Consider the following 24,569-nt stretch of genomic DNA (forward strand, 5'->3'; position numbering starts at 1 on the left):
TGCTACAACTACAAATAATATAAATTAAAGGGGCGACTTGTTGCCCTGCAAATTAATTGACTCAGACAACTGTAACTATAGTCGATTTCATAGAAAATTTTAAAAACAATTAAAAAATGATGCTGCATGTAAATGCTTTGGAAATTGGCTCAAACAATTGCAACTAAAGTTTATATTATAGAGAATAGTAAAAGAAGGAATGAAATTTGTAAGAGTATAACTCAGAGTAGAATAATACGATTGCTAAATAGTGAAATTCTTCTCTCTAAAAGAAGGAATGACATTTTAGAATCATAATAACTCAGAGTAGAATAGTTCGACAGCTTATATAACATATATTATATTCTTCTTTCTTTGCAAATTCATTCCCTAAGATGAAAAGTAACTACAATATTTTAACAGAATGAATGAAATTTGAGGAGTAAAATAACTCAGAATACAATAATTCGACAGCCAAATTGTTAAACTTTTCTATAAACCAAAATTCATACTCTACTGCTCTTTTCTGTATTTCTCAATGAAGTTTGTTAAATGAATATTGGCATTTGGAACTATATTCGGCATAAAAGTGTATACTTGTTCTCTTAATAAATGCATTAAGCTCTATGCTCTTGTGCATAACTCGCAGATATTATTAACAAGTTTAATTGAAAATATGCGCTGTCATTTTCGGCCATAACTGACAAGTGAGATACGTTTGCAATAATCGATATGAAAATGCAATATGAATGCTACTTGATTTGTCTGGCACTTTACATAGATACATTGTTCCCCGCCACGAAAATGCAATTTTATTGTCTGCATTATAATACATAATGTGCACTTATTATGCCACAGACAAAACTACGCAACACGCGAGAGTCATTTATGACAATTTTTACCATTCATTTCATTTCATTTCATTTGTGTTGATTTATTAGCCTTTTTTTGGCTGGCTTAATGTTGTCTCCCTCTCCTTTGCACCTTTTCAAGCAGCGACACATTTTAAATATTCCGTTTTAAATATATATATAATATTAATTATATATGTATGCTATATTGTGTGGCACAAAAAATTTAATTTCATTATGTGTGCACACAGAATTCCAACTTATTTAAGTGCACATAAATCTTAATTTATTTTTGCGGTGGCGACAAATTTATTTACAAATGCGTAATGAAATCAAAAAGGCTGCCGCCAATACTTGTGAAATGAAATGAATGCATTATGTTGAAAATTCGAGTGCAAATTGGCAAAAATTTAAATACCTTTTAGTTGTAATCAATAGTAATTGAACAATTGTATTTACCTGCAAAGAGAAGAAGAGAAGAATTTTTGTTAGTTTTATAATATTTCTAGTAAATCATTTGTCATTGAACTTAAGTTCCCTTTTGCCTTTGTGCCAGCCACAGCGTGAAACCGCAAAAGGGTTTTGTGCCAAAAAAAAAAAAGAACTAAAAGAGAAGCAAGTTGGATGAGCAGCCATCCATTGCAAATGCCAAGTTGGAAATCCCGAAAATTTCAATACCAAAAGAAGCCCAATGCGCATAATTTTGCTGCGGCTGTCGTCGCAGTCGTTGCTGCAGCCCCCTCTAGCGGGCAGCAGCGGAAGCTACCTACTACTGCGATTGCATTTCATTTTTAGTTGTGCAAAGAAAGCAGTGCAAAAAAAAATGCAAAGCAAATGGCTGCAAACAAAATGGCGGCAGGCACAGCAGGCTGGCTGCCAAAATGTTCAAAGAACGAGAGAGAGCGAAAGAGAGAGGGAGATAGAGAAGTAAGAGAAAGAGACGGATAGCGAGAGAGCATGGCATAAATTTCATTTTAGCCACGTCGCTTGTCCATTTCTCTGGTGCATTTCACGTTGTGCTTTATCGCGTAATCTCGACAGCGCGTTGGCAACTCTGGCTTGCCCATTTTTTATGGCCCGATGATGATGTTAATGATGAACGTACAACGCAACGGCTGCTGCAAGAGATGTGCGAACTGTGCGAACTGCTGTTGCTACTGCTGATGCTGCTGCTGTGGCAGCTTTGATGGTGCATGCAATTTACGCTGCAATTGTTTATGTGACGATGACGATGACGATGAGGATGAGGTCGACGTCGGTCAAAGGACGCTGTAAAAAGGTCCCAAAAGCAGTTTGTAAGCAAATTTTTGGTGCACTAATTACAGCGTATGCGAAAATGCTTTAACTCTGCTTCCTTCCAGCTCTCTTCCCTCTTTAGTTCTGTTACCAACTACCCATAGAGAAGAAGGGTATTATAACTTTGTGCTTGAAGGAAATGTTTTTAACATATGGCATATTTTGAATGTCGTACTTTATCAATATTCCTAAAAAAAAAAGCCCTCGGTATATTTTTGGTATTTTGCGGTATATTATTTTGATATATTTTACAATTAATACTGCACTATTCTGCTATATTATTCATCATTGTCAATAGCTGAGACATTCGATTTGCCCATGGTGACAATTCGGTATATTTTGTGCTTTGTGGTATATTTCGAATGAAGTATAATAACGACATGCCAAATACAGACTTTGGTATATCTTAGTATTTTTGTGGTATAATTTTAGTATATTTAAAGAATATGATTTTAATTGAATATAAGTAGCGGGTATCTCACAGTCGAGTATTCTTCACTGTTGTTTACTGTTTTTTTTGTTGCACGCGCCGGAAATGCTGCCAAAGGCAGCTGCAGACAAAAGGCATTTATGCACTCTCTCTCTCTCTTTCCCGCTGCCTCTGTCCATTATTGTTGTCTCTTTTAAATGGCGGCGCGTCGCCATTTTGTGTTTAGAATTACAATGGCGCACGGCGAAAGCGTCTCTGCGTTTTGCGGCAGCTTTGACGTTGACGCTCGAGAATCGCTTAGTGCCTGCATATGCTTGACTCTTTTACCCAACTCTCTCTCTCTGCTTTTGCTTTTTGTATTCCCCATTGCCTCGTTGTCTGTTTTGTGCACTTCCGCTTTTGCCTGTCGCGCAGACACACACACACACACACAGAGACAGACAAAGTTATTCACACACACAGCGCCATAAAGTATGCAATAACATTTTATTGTAACAACTCGTTAAACGTAACAAAACAAAGCAAGCAAAAAAGAAAGAAAGGCAAGCGAAGAAGAAAGAGAAAGAGGCATAAAGTTACTCACACTTTTTTGCCCACTGTTAAGCCTCAACCTCAATCCTTCGGGCCTTTTGCCTCGCATTTTCATTTCTTGTCCCTGTTTAGCATAAAATTTACTGCACCACGAACATTTGACGTTTACGTTTGCCGTCTGCCCGTAAATCCTACTAATCAAATTTATTACCCAGACACACACACATGAGAGAGAGAGAGAGAAGGAGGGAGAGAGAGAGTGGAAGGGAGAAAGGCAACCACAAGCTCATTTCACAGCAGGTAAGGCAACTGACAAGCTCTGGCCGCTTTTCCAGCCAGCGGGCAAACCTGGACAGAGAGAGAGAGAGAGGGAAAGAGACGGACGAACGGACAGCTGGCCACTTCAAATGCCTCAGCAATATGCATATTAAATTTAATTAGAGCGACGGTAAACATAAATTCAGCCACTGGAGTACAGCAACAACAACAACAACAATAAGAACAACGTTCGTTTCGTTCATTGCACGGCAAAATGCAACAACAGCAGCAACAGCAGCAAGAAGAACAAGAGCGAACAAAAGGAGAACAAGCAGCAGCAACTACAGCAAAGAATAAGAAGAGCTACAGCAGCAGCAGCAGCAGAGTCTGGCACCTTTTCATTTTATACAACTAACAGATTGTGTCCTACTCCAGCTGCTGCTCTTGCTCCTGCTCCCAGCTCCTATTTCACCTTTTTGCTGCCAGAAGCAATTTTTAGCCAAGCGCCAAAGCATTTGCCTTTTGCCTTCAAGAGGCGCCCTGAAGTGTTCAACTGGACTTGAGATGGGTTATTTTAAGTTGCGAGTTATGAGTTACTATTCAAAAATTTAAGGCATATATTCTTTATATACCCTGTTGTTGAAACGAAGGGTTCATTAGCTGGAGAGTATAACTTTTAAAGAGGATAATTAATTAACAAAATGTGAACAGAATGTAAAAAAGAGCTCAGTACATTAAAAAGAGTTCTAATCACTAGTAACTTATGATTTTATAATATCACAAATTAGATTATTCAGAAAGTAAAGAAATGCTCAATACATTTAGAAGAGTTAGTATACCGCTAAAATACTAAAATATACCACTCGCTATATTTCGTATATTGACATAGTGCTTCATTCCGAATATACCATAAATAAAAGCAAAAGTGTGCGGTATTAATATTCAAATATACCAAATTAATATACTACAAAAATACTAAAATATACTAAAGGCTATATTTGGTATATTGATATAGTGCTGCATTCCGAATATACCATAAATGAAAGCAAAACTGAGCGGTATTAATATTCAAATATACCAAATTAATATACTGCAAAAATACTAAAAATATACCGAATGTTAATTTAGTATATTGATATAATGTTATGTTCGAAGTATACCATAAATGAAATAAATATATGAAAATTATATACCGCACAAATACTAAAAATATACCGAATGTTATATTTGGTATATTGATATAGTGTAACATTCGAAATATTCCATACATGAAAGAAATATATCAAATTAATATACCGCACAAATACTAAAAAAATACCAAATGCTATATTTGGTATATTGATATAGTACTACATTTCAAATATAACATAAAAAGCATAACAAAGTAGTATTAATTTTACCGCAAAAATACTAAAATATACCAAAGACTGTATTTGATATAGTGATATAGTACTACATAAAGTGAATAATATACCAGACAGAATTAACTTGCTTGCGGTTTTAAATTATTGCAAATTGCACAATTTCCACACAATATAAATTTAATGAGCTTAAAACAGCATTTAGTTGCCCTCACTATTGAATCATCTCCTTATCGAGCTTTGCACCTAATAAAAATAATCCTCTGCCCTAGTTTATTTCATTTCAATAGCTTACAGTCTCTTCTCTCCCTCTTTGGCTTATCCTATTAGAGCTCTTTGCAGTGCATCTTCTCCATTCAGTGCTGAAGTGTGTACTCCAGTTGATTTGATTTAAGTAATTTGAATAACTTTTTAATTTAGTTGAAGTTTGCTTGCTTTCCTTGACCAGCTGCAGATTGTTATGACACCTAAGAAAGCTGTGCACAAATTTCGTACAATAAACAATCAAATTAAATGTGCACGCATTTTATACGGAGGAGGGGAGAAAAATGATGTTAATGAAATTAATGCCAAGTTTGAGTCAACTTGACTTACCTGGCGGATTATGTTTAACTTTTGTTGCAAAATCGAAACTTTTACAGCGGTCGAAGGGGAAGTTTTCTTCTTTTCGGTTTTATTATGAATGAAGTGACCACTAAAAGACGCAATGAAAGGCATTTCATTTGGCGCATAAAGTAATACTTTAATCCATAGTCGAGTCGAGATGTTTATGACAAGGGTAAATGAGAGAAAAAAGAATGAGAAATGACCTTTCATAACCTCCAAATGAGCAGGCAGTTTAGCATTCTGTCTAAATAACAATTTAATTATGAACATTCTCTCTCTCTCGAGCTCGAGGACAATGCGCCAGTTAAATTCAAGGACAAATTATGGCATAAACTTTATGCTGCCCATCGACTGTGCCTGTGGGATAAGCTAAGAGCTCATTAATGTCACATTCATGGCAAAGCCCGTAAAAAGCATAAACCCGCCCCTCAAAACAAATTCTATCAGAGCTCAGCCCAGGGACCCAAAAACGCTCACATACCATTTTAATAGAGTGCATAAAACAACACACAAGCTCACACTGTGCATGTGTGTGTGTGTGTATTAGTGTGTTTCTGTGTGTGTTTCGATGTTGTTGGTAATTAACAAAAATCCCCAAAAGCGGCAGTAAAATAATCAAAATTAGCCAAATTTTCCCCATTGCCGTTGGGATCATGTTTTGAGGGCCTCAAATATGACTTTCTCCCTCTCTCTGTTTTATACAACAATTCATTTTAGTGCTGATATGGATTATATATACAGCATGCATACATACTTATTCATATATTATATATGGAGATTTGATTGAAACGCTTTTTAATCTAGCAATATGTTGTGTGCATTATGATTATGCATTAACTGCGGGGGAATTAGCTGTAGCTGCAAATAATTTTATTTCGTGTCGGAAATATTCCACAACAATTTCAAATAATGCATAAATTACAATGCATATGATTCAATGAAAGTAGTTTAGTTCGAGTTTTCAATGGGCATTGAAAATGTTGAAAAATGAATATGAGAATAAGTTGTATTCGCACACAGAGAAAAAAAAATGTAGATTGTAAATCTTGATTTAAGATTTTTCAAATCTTAAGAAAAAACCATCTTGAAATAAGATTTTCAAGTAAAAAAAATATTAAATCAAAATTTCTGTTGTAAATTTTCATTTTAAGATTCAAGAATGTTGTATTCTAGATTGAGATGAAGATTGCAAATTTTAATGTAAGAACTTTCCGATTTAAAATCTTGGAATTCCCTTTCATTAAAATTAGAATCGATTTTTTGTTTGTTTATCTAAATTTACGAATGTTTGATCATGATTTAAAATTTCTTTTTGGTTCAATTTTGAGATTTTTCGATTCTATATAATCTTTTCCATTCCATTATAATCTTGAATTTCAAGATTCTTTTTTTTAAACTCACATCTTAAGAAACCTCTTGGTTCAATTCATTTTAGACCGATTTTTCTTTCTGTGTAATTAATGTTGGAAATTTCCTTTAAAACTTTCAGTATTTACTTTTTGTCATAATAAATTATCAAAGAATTCAGCTAACAAAGCTACCAAAAATAAAAAAAAAAACTTTCCCAATCTGATCAACTGTTATGCCTTAATTAATTCTTTTCACACTTCTTGATATTTCTCCGAAATCGCAGTTTTATTTTGAACGTCAAATAAATCTTTTGTCATACCCAGTTCTCCATTAATTTATCAGGCATTTAAAGGCATTCTCCATTCACACAGGTCGAAGGCACAAATTGTGACCGTTTTGTCATAATTAAGTTGCATTCGAATGCTACAATGGACGGCATTTCGTTTGTAATTATTGTCAACAAAAACACGATTTTATCTAAATCAATTTAATGAATGCCAAAGCCTATGCTGTAGCATGCAACATGCTGCATCAGCATCATGCTGGTGACACAAACACATCCCGCATACAGCTCTAAAAATACCACCCAAAACAACAGAATACAAAATACGGAAAACTCTCCCTCTGAAAGCAAACAGCATACAAAACATTCGAATCGACAATGCAGAGGAGAAAGAGAATCAGACAGACAGAAACGAAACGAAACGAGACGAGATAGAGACAGAGACAGAGATACAGATGAAGATAAGAGAAACAGAAACTCAAATTAAATTAAAATCTTTCAGTTTCAATTACGAGTTTTTGTGCCACTTCAATTCCAACGTACAAAACACAAATTGCATTCAAAATGCATTAAAAGCAATTTGCACGAAAATTTGCATAAAAGTAAACGATAAACGAGAGGGGAACGGACGAACCAACGAATGAACGAAGAGTGAAAAAGCAAAGCGAGAGGAGAAGATTTGTGGGGGGACAAAAGGGAAAATGTTATTTTGGTGGAAAGCAACGAAATTATACGCTATCAATTATAATGGCAATGACAAACAGCAAAGGCAACACATTGCGAACCACCAACCAAGGTGAAGATGAAGAGTTGCAAATGAAGCGACCGCCCACCTGCTGCCCTCCTTCCCCTCTCCCTCTCTGGGGAGTTGTCGCTGTCTCTGCTGCAACTCTGACAAATTGCATGTTGCATTGAAAATGCGCGCATGTGTTTACAAAAACACCAAATCGCAACACGTGTGCAATGCGGCAAGCTCAACGTCAAATTACCCTTTAAAATTAGCATTGTAATATGTAAACTAAGCAGATGTTTACCTAAACATGAAAGGTTTTTTAATTAGGTTTCAATTTAAGTAAATAATTGAAACTGATTTCCATAAATGAATTATTAACAGAGCTACAGTTTTGAAAGCAGTCTATACGAAACATTTTCCTAACAATTATATTAAGGAAAACATTAAAACGGGTATAAATTTATGTTAAGAGAATGTTAACAGCTTTATAATTTTAAGAGAATGTTAAAAGAATGTTAATAATAGTCATAGAGCAATTTATTAATTGTGATATGGAAAGCATACAATAGATGACATTTCATATTCAATAACTTTTTGAGTCAAAGCGAAATAATTTGCTAAGAGAATGTTGAAAATATCGACGTTTTTAGGATTCTGCTCATAGTATCTTTTTTTTAACCACATGATAAATGGATGTTACAATTATGTAAGAATATAATTATTGACATTTCCACTCCAAAATATGCAGTTAAGCATGTTAGTAACATATTTTTCACTTTCAATCTAAATATGCAGAATTACAGATCACTTTTAAATTACGAAACATTTAACAGTTCTTTATTATAGTGAATGATAGTTTCATATCAAAATATGCAGCTCTAAAATTAACATAATGTTAAGAGTAGTCTGTTAATGACAGTTCTATTTTACTGACAATCGGAAGAAGCAGAATTGTAGATCAGTTTTATATAAAGGTATGACATTTAACAGTTCAAATTATAATAAATATCTCACGCAGTTAAACTCAAGCCGAATCTACCAAAGTATTAAACCCTTTAGAACTCTACAAAAAATGTATTTCAAGTAGTTCAACACAGACAAAGACTACAGAGAAAGGGCGAGCTGATCGCTTGCCTTTCAGCTTATGCAATATAAATACAGAGGACACAGTCATAGATACAGCTGCAAGAAGAAAGGGAGAAAGAGAGAGAGAGAGAGTAGAAAGAGATTGTGGCTTCGACTTCAGGCCCATCATCCATATGCAATATGGGCCGGGTTGGTTGGCGATGAACAAAGGGACGCTGTTGGTGGTGCGACACGGACACGGACACGCTTCAAAGGTGCAAGCGATTGCACTCAAGGCGTCACCCAGGCGCAAATGCCTCCAACTCTAACCCCCAGACTGACAGACAGACAGAAAGACAGACAGAAGGACAGACGGAGAGCAGAGCAGACAGATTGCAGTTGCAGTCAGCAGGCGCCTGGCATGCTGCTGTCGCACCACCACCATGCAACACCACCATTCCACACCACCATGCCACACCACAATGTGTGTGTGTGTGTGTGTGCTGCATTCAGTGGCAAGCTGACAACGACAACGACAACGTCGAAGGTGTTTGGATTTTCAGTAATGTGTTGCATAGACACAGACGCCATTTACGCCTCATCCCCCTCCTCGTTGGCTGGCTGCTGCGGCGACTCTTCATAGAGCATTGAATTATTGCCTGCTGCATGCTACAAATCAGCAACAACAGAGAGAAAGAGCTTTGCTATTGCAATTCGTCGCCGGTGACCAAAATCGGTTGCAATGCAGCAAATGTGCGAATCGCTGCTTAAACAAAATGCTGAATCCACAGACGAAGCTTTAAATGAATTTACTCAGTACTTTAAATATACTGCAAGTATTACAAATATTGAGTAAAAACGGAAATTGAACTTTTAATTACCATTCATAATTTTTAGATTCCAGATATAGCTTTAAATGAATTTATATTAGAACATTTTAATTCTACTTTTGTCATTTATAATTTAAAAATTCAAGACAATGCTTTAAATGAATTCATTCAGTACTTTAAAAATACTGTAAATATTAGAAATATCTAGTAAAAAGTTAAATTTCACTATTAATTATCATTTACAATCTATTAATTATAGACAAAGCTTTAAATAAATTCAATACTCAGTTCATATAAATTATAGACGAGGCTTTAAATGAATTTACTCAGTATTTTAAATATACTGCAAATATTATAAATATCTAGTAAAAAGTTAAATCCCACTATTAATTGCCATTTATAATTTAAAAATTATAGACAAAGCTTCAAATAAATTCAATACTCAGTACTTTATAAATTATAGACGAGCCTTTAAATGAATTTACTCAGTATTTTAAATATACTGCAAATATTAGAAATATACAGTAAAAAATTAAATTTTTACTATTAATTACCATTTACAAGATTATAGACAAAGCTTAAAGTAAATTCAATACTCAGTACTTAATAAACACTGCTTTAAATAAATTTACTCAGTATTTTAAGTATACTGCAAATATTAATAATATATTGCAGAAAACTAAATTCCATTTTCTATTATAATTTATAATCTCAAGAAACTTCACCAGGCTTTAAATGAATTTACTCAGCACTTTAAATATACTGTAAATACTAAAAATATATTGTATAAAATTAAATTCCATTTTCTATTGCAATTTATAATCTCTAGAATCTTCACGAGGCTTTAAATGAATTTACTCAGTACTTTAAATATACTGTTAATATTGAAAATATTTAGTAGATCATAAAATTCCACTTTTAATTACCAATTACGTTAAATTACTGAATTACGATTAAATGGTATTTCTACAAATTTTGCACCTGTAAATAATAGATTTCGTTCGAAGCGAAAATACCATAATTTTGTTTAAAATTGGGCCCCCAAAATGTCATTCACCTAATTGCCAATTAACCCAATTATCCAACTAGAAAATGTTCAATTTCGCATTCATGATTAACACTCACAATAAATGTCATTTAATGTGCGCAAAATAAATATTATTTACTATTTCTGCAATCTACGTTTTCCACTCCCCTGATTTAATGTTATTCTCCATGTTAGTTGCTCAAATGGAATAAAAGCAAAACAACAATTGGATTTGCTCAAGACCTTCGCCTTTGTTCAAGTTTATTCCTTGCTTCTTTTCCGCCCCACGTTGAGGCGAGACAGAGAGAGAGAGAATAATCTGTTAATTGGAGCGTGAAATTAGCAATTTTATTGATTCGCTGCAGAAGATTTATTTGTTTCAGGCGGAAGAAAACACGCAGTTGTGTTTTAACTTTCAGCAGTGGAGAAGCAAATTGTAAAGTTTTTGCACGAGAGAGAGAGAGAAGAGTTTGGAGAAGTTTTCGATTAGCAAAAAAATGTATTTTGAATAGCTTGCAAAATGCGGATGTGCACTTCAATTGATTATCTAATCAGAGCTGATGCATTCATGCATAATTTCTGCATACGAATAAAATATATAAAAATAAAATAAGAAAAGGAAAAGCTTTTTCCAATGAATCCACAAAAATGACCAACATATTTTTTGTACATTTCGGTATTCACCCACATAAATCAAACTGCAGTAGCTTTACTTTTTTTTTTTTTTTTTTCATTATTTTAAAAGCGGATTACAAAACAACTCACAGATGTGTGTCCCTTCGGGCCTGTCGCTCCGAACAACATGAAAATGCCTCCCAGCGATATTGAATTAAAAAAAAAAAATACAACGAAAAACAACCCCCAAATAAAAAACAAAAATAAATCGTTCATATTACGTATACGCCACGTATGTGTATTGAGTCTCCCATCTCTCGTCTACAAATATGCAACTCAGCAACAAAATACTCGTACTACAACTTTTTTGTTGCTAAGTATTATGTATTTCATTTTGGCATTGCCGCAAACACTCCAAATGCATTTGCCATTCCTCCATGGAGCTGAAGCTGCTTCAGCTCCGGAATGAGGTTGAGGCTGAGAGGATACGAATAGTAGAAGTATAGCCAGCCAGCTATTGTGGGGGAAGCTTGCAAGCCGGAAGCGTGGATTTTTAATGTACGGTTGCTGCTGTTGCTGCTGCTTGAGAGTTTCGCTTCGCCAATGCGAATTTAGACACATGTTTCTCGCATCGCATCGCAGTTTGCCACACCCAAGGAACAGAGCTGAACAGGGCAGAGCAGAGAGTGAGGGCGTGTTCCACATATCAAACGTCAACATTACAACGAAGCTCTCTGCCATGTTGTATTCATGTAAACGAGTTTTATTGCAATTCTTCTTTCTGCACTTCTACTTCTTTTTTGTTCTTGTCTTCTAAATTAAAACAAACTGCTACAAACAACGCAACAAGCAACATTCTAAAGTTGCAAGTAAACAAAATGCTCGAGTCAATATTGGGAAAAGTAGTGGTGGAAATCGATATGGCAAATATTGAATGAAATGCAGTGAATCAACAAAATGTATTTCGAAGAAATAGGAAATGCGAATAAAATGAATATTTGTAAATTTCAAAATATATGTAATATCAATTTTCAATTAGAGAATATTTCTAAATGCAATTTATTGTGTGAATAAATTGGAGCTCATTTATTTGCAATTTGAGAATAGAAAAGATAAATAATAATAAAGATAAATAATAGAAAAGATTATAGTTCTATTATTTTAACAAGCAAGATTTTCGCTGTTAAAAAGAGTATTTCATTTTAAAATAGATTTTAAAGTTTAACCTACAATTTTGTATTTATACTTTAAAGTTGAAAAACGAATTCTGAAAACTATTAAAAATGTATTCCGAAGTATTTTTGTTTTTCGTTTCTTTTCTTTTCGATTGTATTTCACATGACTTGCTAATGAAATCTTAAATATATTTACAACTATTAAAATTTTTTAATTTTCGAACTTTAAATACATTTGCAGAACATTTTTTTAAGAAATGCTCAAAATAAAATTGTTTAACTGAGCAAACTTTGTTGATTAAAATATGTAAATTCCATTCCCGTATTTCATTTCATATCTCTAGCTAAATTAGTCCCTAATTTATACATAGCTATCGCATATCTTGCATGCTTATTAGAAGCAACGAGCTTAGGGAGGAGATTTGCTCCCCTTTATTTTGTATCTGTGCCGCATTAAATTACGTGTACTTAACGTTGCTTAGTCAAAATGTCGTGCAAGTAAATTAACTTGGGAAAAGTTTCACCACTTGATTGGCTGCTTCAACTCTGATTTGCAACTGAGTGCGGTAATTGCAACCGAACACTCGCAGGTGAAACATGCAACTCTGCAACTCAGCTGCTGCTGCCTGCCGCATGCGGCAACTGCCACTCAATTGACACTATTACTCTTATCACGACCACGTTTCTTTCCTCTTCCCCTTTCGCTTTGCTTATTTTTGTTTAAATTAAATTCTTTATTTTCTGTGCGCTGTGCTGTGCGTAAATCTGGGATGCAGCACAGCGCAGAAGCATTTTGCGCAGGAGCGAGCGTGAACTTAATCCCAGCGATGAAGGAATGTCGTGACAAATAGTTTTCCTGCCACGTTGTATGCCTCGCTGGCTGTCAGGACGTTGCCACAGACGAACTTCCCCGAACATATGTAGCAAAAATTGCAACAAAAGCTTTTTCGACACACGTAGCCAGGCAGCTCGCGATTTTGTCGCCGGCAACTCGAAACAAGATAGCAGGCAGACACGTCGGATGCGTTTGCATCTTCAGTCGCTTTTGTATCTCTTTTAAATGTGCCAGAAGCGGCAAAAGATCTACCGGTAGGCAGGGCCACAATGCCATTTACATCAGACAGACAGACAGCGAGACAGACAGGCGAAGAGTCGGATAGCTGCTGTAGCTGGCGGATACAAATGTATCTGTAACTGCTGTCGGTCTGTGTAGCTACGGGTAGATACATTTACCTCTACCTCAAACTCTGTGTGTGTGTGTGTGGCATGCAACAACGCCCCAAAACACTTTTGTGGCGCCACGTCACAGTGTGAGCGTGTTTACACTCAAAAAATTGTTCGTTTTATAGCAATGCATGCGGTTGCCTTCGGTCTTCGGCTTCGGTCCACGCCCCTTTACACAAAAAGATTTTCAGGCACTCGTCGTTGTTAAAGTTTCTAGTAAAAGTGTAATTAGTCTTTTATACACCAAACAAAACAACACGAGATTCAAAATTCAAATGGAAATGGAATTAAAAACAAATAAAACACATTTTTGTAAAAGATATTTTAATGGACTCACAGAGATAATGATCGACTGGAGACCTATCGAATTACAGAGCTTACTTAAAACACACTTTTGTGTTTGTCTCACATCAAAACAAATAAGACAGCTGAGTGTGCTCAACTGTGAGATACCCATAGTGAATAAAAGCCAAACAGTGCGGTCTTAATTTTAAAATATACGAAATTAATATACCACAAAATTACTAAAAAAAAATATATATATATATACCAACAAGTATATTTAGTATATAGATATATTAGTATATTAACAATTTACGTGCGACATTATTTCTAAAATATACCAAATTAATATACCACAAAATTACTAAAAATATACCAACAGGTATATTTACTATATCGATACAGCAATATATTCGCAATATACTATAAATTACGACATCGTTCCTAAAATATACCATATTAATGTACCACAAAATTACTAAAAATATACCAACAGGTATATTAAGTATATAGATACAGTAGTATATTCACAATATACTATAAAGTGCGGTATTACTCATAAATATACCACAAAAATACTAAAAATGCACCAAATGTCACATTTTTGGTATATTGATATAGTACTATATTCGAGATGAACCACAAAAATACCAAGAATATACCAAAAGCTATATTTGGTATATTGGACTGCATTCAAAATATTCCACAGAATGCAAGATATATACAAAAGTATTTCTAACTTCTTCTTATCTAATCGCAACCAAATATTCAGGAATCATAAAGAGTATAGTTATTATTGTAAATACAAAAAATCCTTCTGTCTGTTTCATATACATATTTTCTTCTACCCTATATGAAGCAGGCATAAATATCTTGAGATATTTTTGTATCTTTTACAGAACAGCAAACAATTTGCTTTTACACTCTCCAAATGGCAATTGCAATTGAATTCAATTACTTAAACGCAACTTGTGTGTCAAATTTCGAACAAAACAAATATAGATATCAATTTTTTGTTCTTATGTTCTCTATCAGCAAAGTTGAAACAAAGACAAAGGCTTAGAACAATGCAGCAGCAGCAGAAGAAGCGGTGGCAAAGTCAAAGGGCATTTTGCAGTTGAAAGCGTAGAAATGCGCTTAAGAAAACTGTCAATAAACTTTTCATATTCGCTTCATTGCACTTGGCAGCCAGCGAGAGCGTTATGTATGAATGTATCTGCAAGATAAAGCAGACGGAGAGACGAACAGACAGTTGCACATGGTGCCACAAATGGATACACAATGCAACACACACACACACACACGCACACATATGCACACACAATGTGTGTAACATAAAACTTTGCTGGTAATTATTTATACAGCACCAGAAGAGAGCATCATGCACCCGCATGCTATTCCCACATGGGATGCGCCATAAATTGAAATACGCTGTGAAGCTGTGAGCGGGGGGAGGCAAAAGTGGGGGGAAAGTATGGTATCTGATGTGAAGTTGGTGTGAAAAATGGAAAGCATCCATAATCTAATTTAATCATTATCACAGTTGTCTGCGCTAAGTGACGTCACATGCTGCAAGAGGCAAAAGAAAGAAAGGGGCGAAAAAAATGCAGACAAGAAAACTGCAATCGAGTGAACTTGACTGTAAGATGCCTGTTAATAATGTAAGCATATAACTTAGGAGCGCTGTCTGTGAACTAGGTTAAGCTAGCTGTGTGGGGTTTGCGAGATTTGTGGGTTTTTGTAATGAAGGACAGTCAAAAGACAACTACGAACAATAGGAGTTGCATGTTTAGAAATTAAATAGGTACAAAATAGATGCATACTTTTTATTTCAATTATCTATAAAGAGATTTAATTAGTACAAGTAACAAATAGTTTCATAAAAACCCTTCTAGAATATAGTATATTAGAATCAAATCATTTAGATGTGACGATTATTTTGAATATTTTAGGTAATAGAAAGATTAGTCTCACAGAAACTAGAAAGTTTGGCTTATTTAAAGAAATATTCATATTTATAAAGCTAGATAAACATAACTCTAACTGGAAATATAAACAAAATATAAACAGTAGCTTATTTGCTAAAGATCAAATACAAAATATTCTATTTCTTTTACAAAACAAAGAAAAGGGTTTTATTTTAAAGAAATCTGAAAAAACAGAATAGATTGGCAAATAAACCGTACTTCAATAACAACTTATCAGACTATGAAAAAATACACACTTCAAGAGTTCAAATCAGCAATCTTTTAATATGTGGAAAGTCTTACTCTTTTAGTCAACAAATTATACATACTTTAAAAATAGACAGCAATCACAAACATGACTTTAATGTCAACTTATCAGACAGAGAGGCTTATTTTGAAATAGAGTACGCTCAAAATTGAAGATTATTGTCTCCTCATGTCAAGAAAAGCATTACTTTTTTTAAAGCTGAACAGACGGCGATAGAAAGACGACTTTAATAACAAATTTTCAAACAGAGAGACAGATATAAACAATAAGAGTTGCTTATTTAGAAATGAAGTACGCACAAAATAGAAAAAGTATTGCCACAAAACGTCTAATAACTTGTCTGTGTAGCCTCGGAAATCTTTACTTTATTTAAAGCCAAACAGACGTCAACACAAACTCGACTTTAATAATAATTTAGCATACAGCTTTCGCCACTTGCAAAAGCCGGGTATAAAAACCTGTCTGCAAAATAGGAAAAGTGTATTATTGTGTAAGAAAAATCGCCTGGTACTTGACTTTTCCAGCAACTACAGCTACAGAAGAATAGGAAGTCAGATGGAGTAAAAGGAGAGGTAACTGCAGCTATTTCATGCTACTTTCATGCAACTTTTGTTTTTGTCAGCAACGAACACACACACGGATACACACAGAGAGAGAGGGAGACACACACCATTGCCATTGCTTAACTGTTGTCGTTGTCGTTGTTGTCATTGTCGTTGTCCTTGTGCTTATTGTGCCACCATGCACACACAGCTCACAGCTCAGAGCTCAGAGCTGAGAGCTGAGAGTGTGGTGCTCGGTGCTCGGTGCAGCTCGACTTTCCTGTGTCTGAAGTTAAGTGCAACTCTAACATTGTGCACCAGAGATAGCACAGCTTTTCATTGTTGCGCTGACTGCTTGAAAGACTTAATTCAGCGCTCGCTTACACAGGGGCCAATTGCCAACCAACCTCCTCCCTGCATCCCCCCATTGTCATCCTCAAATGTCCAACCCCTGGCCCAAAAAAAAAAAAAAATGATGGAAAATAGTAGAAAAGCGCCCTTAGTTCAACTAACCGACTCTATTACGCAGTGTGCTTGCTATTTGTTGCTGCCGCATTCAACGCAAATGGCGGCAACAACAACAACAACAGCGAGTACAAAAAGTGAGTGCACTTCTTCTTCACCAAAAAAAAAAAAACGAAATCCTGCCGCGTTGCGAGTCAACTTTTCATGACGTCCAAAAAGGTTAAGCTGCCACAAAAAGCGTTCGCTACGTGCAACGGTTGCAGTTGCAGCAATGAAAGATCCCGTCAAACTTTAACTTGATAAGCTCTTGAAATAAATTGCAGCATAAGGTGAAGTTTTCTTTATAAGGTCACCTAGGTCCACACATAAAAAAAAAATACACACACACATCTCAAGCGGATGGCTTAACTTTTCACCCATGAAATGCGATACGACAGCTAAAACTCAACAGCTTACTAATCGTTGGCAAAAAATCAAATCGTTTACTTCCTTAATTGACCAGTTGAATGCGCTGAAAATTTCACAAGGGTTGCAATGAAATTTTTAATGGGAACTAAAACATTAATTAGACTAATCCCTAATGAAGAAATTGTGAGCTGTAACGAATTGAATTTAGCATGGGAATAAAAGACTACACAAATTACCTATTCTCCGCATGAAACTTTCTAGAATAACCAATTCGTTTCAACTGCTCAATTCCTTCTTTAATTTAAGATTACAAAAAATGTATCTACTTTACCAACACGTAAGCTTCTCACTTCTCAAGTCAAGTTTTTACATACCTGTAAATAAAGAAAAGGTAAATAAATAATTAGTTAAGGTCTTTTCACTCAATAAGCAATTAAAGTATTACAATTAAAGTAATTTAAGCTGTCTATAAAAAAAAGACGCAGCTACTTCATTTGTTCAACTCGTTTTCGAAAAATCACAGCCTTAGGCCAATTAAAAGATTCGTTGCCCAGGCAAACTCCCCATTTCCAACTCAAACTAAACCCTATAATTTACCACACAATGGGGTGCACAATAAAAAAAAGAAAAACGAAACAAAGAAGAAAAAGAGCCACAACAAGCTCAAGCAACCGGAGACCGCAGTCAAGGTAGAATGCTAACAACAATTGTGAGCTATAATTACGAGTAAGTATGCCTTCAGAAAGAGGTAAGAAATCAATTATGCACATTGACTGTTTACGCACTGCGTTAGGAGGAGGAAGAAGAAGTGAACATCGTAAAGGGGCACAACAAACAACAAGACATGCACAATGACCGAGAGAGGCGCGTCGTTGACCTCGACCCTTTTGTGGCTAGACCCTAGAATGACCCCAGACAGCGTTCGCATACGCCTCCGCATTAAATGCTAGCGTCAATAAAGTGCTGTCTCTAGTAATTTACGCATCATTAAGCAAGAGAAATTAAAAGAGGAGCACAGAGGAGAACACACAAATGCCATGCACCATTACGACCAATAATAAAACAATAATAACAACACAACAGCAAAGCAACAACAGCAGCAGCAAAATGTTGTAATTAGGCTTATGAAAATTACAGAATGTTAGCAAAAATGTACAGCGTCAGCAGACTAATAAAATGTTCCACACACAAAGAGCGAGAGAGGAAGAGAGATGTCCAGACAATGCTGTGAAAGCAACACTTTGCCATGTCCGACACGTGTCCAATTAAACGCCAATGGCGTTTGACTCCATTGTGTGAGCTCTATTTAACTATCGATAAGTTTTTATACCTTCTCTTTACGATTGGGTAGTTTTATTATTCGGCAAGGTTGCACATTTCATTATTAATAATGGTCTTTGGGGTCAGCAAATGAATACTTATTGTGCCTTTATTTTAGTAGGTTCTTTGAGCAATAGTTTGAGAGTGATTCTTTTCAACTATCGATAGTAAATAACGTAAATTTATTCAAACAGTTTTCAAACAAATTTCACCTGAACTTCACACTACATTTTTTTCTACATTCAAATCTCAAAAATTCGCAGGCTTCAAAAGAATGTAATAGCTTTTAACTCAACGTTTCTCCTGTTTACTATCGATAAATTATCGACTTGCATAAACTAGTCTATTCCAGTGTAGCACACATATTTTCTTACACGCAAATCTAATAAATTCTCAGACTTCAAAAGAATGAAAAATAATTTAATTGATCATTAACTCAGCGTTTCTCATGTTTACTATCGATAAATTATCGACTAGAAAATTCCAGTGTCACACCTCATATTTTTCTACATTGAAAACCTAAAAATTCCTAGAATTTAAAAGAAATTAATATATTTGTATTTATCATTAGCTTTTCTTTCTTCTGTCTTTTCTTTTACTATCGATAAATTATCGACTCGCACAATCTAGTCTACTCCACAGTGCTTTTTTCAGCTGACTCATCAAGAAGAGACTTGTTCGTAGTGTAACTAGAGGCAGCTCAATGGACGATTAATGTTATCGTCTTGTCTCACACATGCCACAATTATTCATCCACTCACACTCTGGCCCCCTTCCCCATCCCTTCGGCTTGTACTTGTTTAATTTGTATGTATGGACGTGTGTGTGCGCGCTTGTTGTGTGTAAGTCAAATGTTTACTTGGGTAATTATGATTTATTCGGAAAAACATTTCTTTCAAAAGCCGTCAGCAGCATCTCGCTTCGCTTCGCTTTCTGCACTCTCATTCATTCATTCGTTCATTGAGAGTGTGGGTGTGGTTAATGAAGCGGCTTTCTTACGCAGTAGTCGTAGTAGTAAACAAACGCATGTGGCAGCCACACACACTTCACGCACACACACATACACTCGAATGTCTTTTTGGGCCAACAGCAAGTGGGCTTGGTACGACAAAAGGCTAATGTCCCTTGGTCGGTTGCTCTGTCGTCGGCTGCTTCGTGTTTATCTAAGTTAATTACAGCAAAACATTTTTAGGATCGTCGCGTCGCCGTCGCCCTCTCTTTGTCCTCCCATTTTCCTCACTCCGAGTGCAGCTGCTGTGTGCAGGCTGAATAACAGCCTTGTTTAAGGGTCCACTAGCTACCACTTTACGCATGTGTGTACACATATACATACATATGTATGTACTTTAAGGGTGTATATATCGGTTGATATATGCGTGCATGTGTGTTGGTGTTTACGCATGTTCGGGCGCGGACAGTTCCGCTGATTAATTGCTGCTAAACACACACAAAGTGCTGCTCAGACACCGTCCGCAATGCATAAACAAGTGCGAGTCAACTCGACAGCCAAAGACCCCGTAGGCAACAAGTTATGAGATGTAAGAAGATCCATAAACCATCTCTCATAAATTTGCATATTTTTGTTTGCAACTTGAATTCCTCTCTCTTCTTTCTTTCTTTTCTAATCTCATTATATTGCAAATTTTGTAGTCTTCTGATTGTTTTGTCTTCTTTATTTTTTAGTCTGAACATTTCTTAAACAATTAGTTTATCATATTCTAAGATATATATTTTTAGTGGCAAATTCTTCTCAAATTTCTTGAATTAAAATAAATTCTTACACTCTATCTCACTCTCAAATTCTTTTCTAATTTACAGTCCTTCAGAAATTTGTAGTCACAGTTTCCTCCTCTCTTACTATCAAATTCTTCTGTCTTACTTACAGTCTGCAAATTTATATTTACAGGCACAGTTTGCTAATAATTTAGTTCTCTAAATTCTTAACTAAAATTCATAGTCTTCCCTAGTTTGCAAACTTCTTAAATTTGTAGTTATAATCTACCAATTTAATTCACTTCTTAATTTCATATTCTTCAAATTTGTAGTCTGCTAAGTTCTGAATTTTCCAGTCATAGTTTCAGCAATTGCCAAGACTCTTATTATCATATTCTCTTCTGCTCTAATTCCCTCGCATAGTCGATTTCCCATGGTGTCTGCGTCAGTCATTTGCCAATTAATTTGTGTCTAGGGACTAATTGTATTCCCCAGTTGTTGTTTGGTGGTAACTAATTAGTAAATTATAGAACTAAAAATAGAACTAATGAAACCATAATTAAAGACACTTGTTAAACACGTGGTCGAGAAATAACATCTAAAAAAAACTTATCAAAATAAATTAGGAAAAGCAACCAATATTAAAAGCAAACAACTTTTGCTTTTTTCGGTGCATGAATCATGTTGACACACGAATGTTGACTGTAATGGATTGGCCGTGAGTGCAAATCAAATTCGATCAATCATCAATCGATCCAAAAAGGTTACACAAATGAACCATTGAACTCTTAACACAAACATAACAAATGAGAATATCAAACCAAATCAAGCAGCTGCAACTAGAAATCTAGTTTATTGGAGATGGGTACAAAAAAAAAGCAAGAAAAAAAAAAGAAATGTCAAATGGACAAATCAATTTCCCGAACGAAACTCATTGCTTGATTTAATCAAGAAGTAAATTAAATAGTTTGGCTTTAATTGAATGCCCAAGTGGCAGCTATTATTATGTGGTAACAATGTGTTGCAAGTGTGTGTGGCACGCACCAAAGTCTGACAAACACGACTACCTCTCATCAGCAAACGTCGACAAGTTGTCTGGCGGCGCCATTTTCGCTGTTTTAGCTTTGAACTGCAACTCAAAGAAGAAAAAAACGGCAACATTCAAATGCAAGTTGGAGGCAAGGCAACGCCTGAATAATTTCCGCCTCTCACTCGATGCGAATTGATTGTCGAATGACGACGTAGCAGAACAGACGGCAGCCAAGACAGTAGTCAGACAGAGAGACAGACGGACAGACGGACGGACAGTTTCTCGCCCGGTTTGGCTTCAATTGTTTGCTAGTTTGTTAGTTGGCTGAACGATAAGTATCTGGCTGTGGCAAAGGGAGAAGCAGAAGGAGGAGAAGGTCTGGACCTTGGGCATTGGGCATCGCGCAATGGCATCCACAATCCGGCTGTGCTTCCTCGCTCAATGAATAAAGAAACAAACAAACAAGAATTTTGTACGCTTGACTGCATGTTTGCATGAATGAATGAATGAATGGTTGGGCGAGTGAGTGAGCGAGTGAGTGAATGACTGCTTGGTGGTGCAAATGGCTGAATGAATTGTCGGTGGGTTGTATAAATCAACTTGGCGTTTATCTCAAAGCAAATAAGTCAACAGTGAAGACGGATAGCGAATGCAACGCCATGTGAATATCGTCATCATTCCGAATGTGCGGCATCTTGCCACAAACTCAACTCAACTCGAGACTCGACTCGACTGAACTCTGACTGGACTGGGCTAAAATGTTGTCCGCTTTTGGCGCTGACATGTGCGATTTAGTTACGCTCGCCAGCCAACTTCAACTTCAACTCCCACTTCCACAACTCGCTTTCAATGTCTGATTGCATTGCAGACAGACTGGAGCCGAAATGGCTAACAATGACTAATTCCATACACATGTTACTCGACGAACAAACCAACAAAAAAAACCAAGAATACAGTGAGTGAATTAATTTTTCAGACGTTGCCCAAGTTAAGCAAACAATGCAAATGAGCGTGTTACGGTCTGCTGCTGCGACAAACACAAAAAAATTGTGGAGCTGCCAAATTACATTTCACATTGCTCAGAAAAAGTGTGTGAAAAATTTACATGTTCATGTTCAGCTGACAAGTTGCAGAGCTCAAGACATCTGTTAAATTGTAGCAAATTGTGGTCAAATTGTAGTAAAATTGTTTTGAATCAGTTGTATAAAGTATAACGAATGTTTTTTTTGGTATATTTTAGTATTTCTGGAATATTACGTAGATAAATTGTTAGAATAGAATAAACATTTGTAGAAAAGAACAGAATATTATATCGATATACCAAATATAACATATGGTATATTTTAGTATTTTTGGTATAATAATGTGGTATATTTATGGCATAATTTTCCAATTTTTAAAGTTGTTTTAGATCAGTTTTTTATATAAAAAAATATAACAGAGCAGAATAATATATCGATATACCAAAAACAACATATGGTATATTTTAGTATTTTTGGTATTTAAATTTAGTATATTCTTGCCTTTTCTATTTTCCGGATTTATGATAATCAAATAAAGAATTTTCTCATTTAATTGAATATAAATATATATAAATATATTTTTCGTTCTTCTATAACGTCTCACAAAATCTCCATCTCTCCGTATATCGATATACCAAATATAACATTAGGTATAATTTAGTATTCTTGGTATTTTAATTTAGTATATTCGTGCCTTTTCTATTTAAAGGATTTTTGATAATTAAATAAAGAATTTTCTCATTTTATTTAATAAATATATATATATTTTTCGTTCTTCTATAATGTCTTACAAAATCTTCATCTCACAAAGCTTCGTTGTGCGTTTAAAACTGCCAAGTGCATGCAATCAGTAGTGCAAGTACATAATGTTATTTCAATATACAAATTACCGAAATTTTGCATTTGGGCTTAACCGATATTTGCCTTTTGCAAAGGCTGTGTAAAATGAGGCGACAAGTGAAATGAGGGAGAAACCAGCAGCTTAAGCATCAATCGACAGACGTCTGTGCTGCACACACAACAAGTAAGAAGAAGGAGGAGAAGATAGAGATACAGATAGACAGACAGACAGAGAACAGCCAGGATATGGATGCAGAATGTAGCTACAATTATTTGCAACAATTTGACAGCTTATGTTGTATAATTGAAATGTGATGATTCAGGTGCACACGACTGAGTGCGTCGTCAGCTGCTGCTGCATCTACCTTAGATTGAATATAGCTAAAGACGAGAGAGAGAGAGAGTGGGATTATGTAGAGAGGAGAGTAGTCTATTGAGTGTGTGTTTGGTTTGGTTTTGTAGCAAGACCGCAAAGCTCGCTCGCTGGCATGTCGGCAGTAGATACAGATGGAAGTATCTTGCAGATACACACTCCACACTCTATACTCTATATATTGAAGTGGCAAGCAAATGCAACAGTAATTCATCAATTAAACTCTGCCCTTATAAAATTACCGATATTGCTCACACACACACAGACACTCAGGAGTACACAAAATATGCAAATGCTGCCACGTTTTCGAGGTCAGGTAAGGCTTTTAGCTGTTGCTGATGCTGCGGCTGTTGTTGATGCTGCCTTCTCTGCTCTCATCTCATCGATGAACTGTAACTGCTGCCAAATGTGCGGCTTTGGCAATTTGGCAGCACAAACTAATCGATGGCTCAACATTTGACCAGACACAAAGCGAACAAACTGCATCTCCATCGAACATCCAACATACATAGAAACCTGCACGCATGTCATAAATGATGCACACTGTATCTGAGAGTATGCATTTCTCCAGCATTCTCTGCTCTCTCTCTCTCTCTCCTAGACTTCGACCACTGCCACTTCCCTTTGCCACTTCCACTTGCTACTGGCTGCTTCGGCTGCTGTTGCACCATGTCCAACTATTGCACATGGCCAAACGGCTTACTTTGCGGCCGGTGTTCGTTTGT

At 35.6% G+C, this 24,569-nt stretch overlaps 1 protein-coding gene across 1 annotated transcript in view; it reads right to left on the reverse strand.

Moving 5' to 3' along the window:
- The window catches only part of LOC132798465 (semaphorin-1A), a 215,056-nt gene that overhangs the window by 140,847 nt on the left and 49,640 nt on the right, over positions 1–24,569 (reverse strand). The window lies entirely within an intron of this gene.

Source organism: Drosophila nasuta, chromosome 2L (assembly GCF_023558535.2).
Source record: "Drosophila nasuta strain 15112-1781.00 chromosome 2L, ASM2355853v1, whole genome shotgun sequence".
NCBI lineage: Eukaryota > Metazoa > Arthropoda > Insecta > Diptera > Drosophilidae > Drosophila > Drosophila nasuta.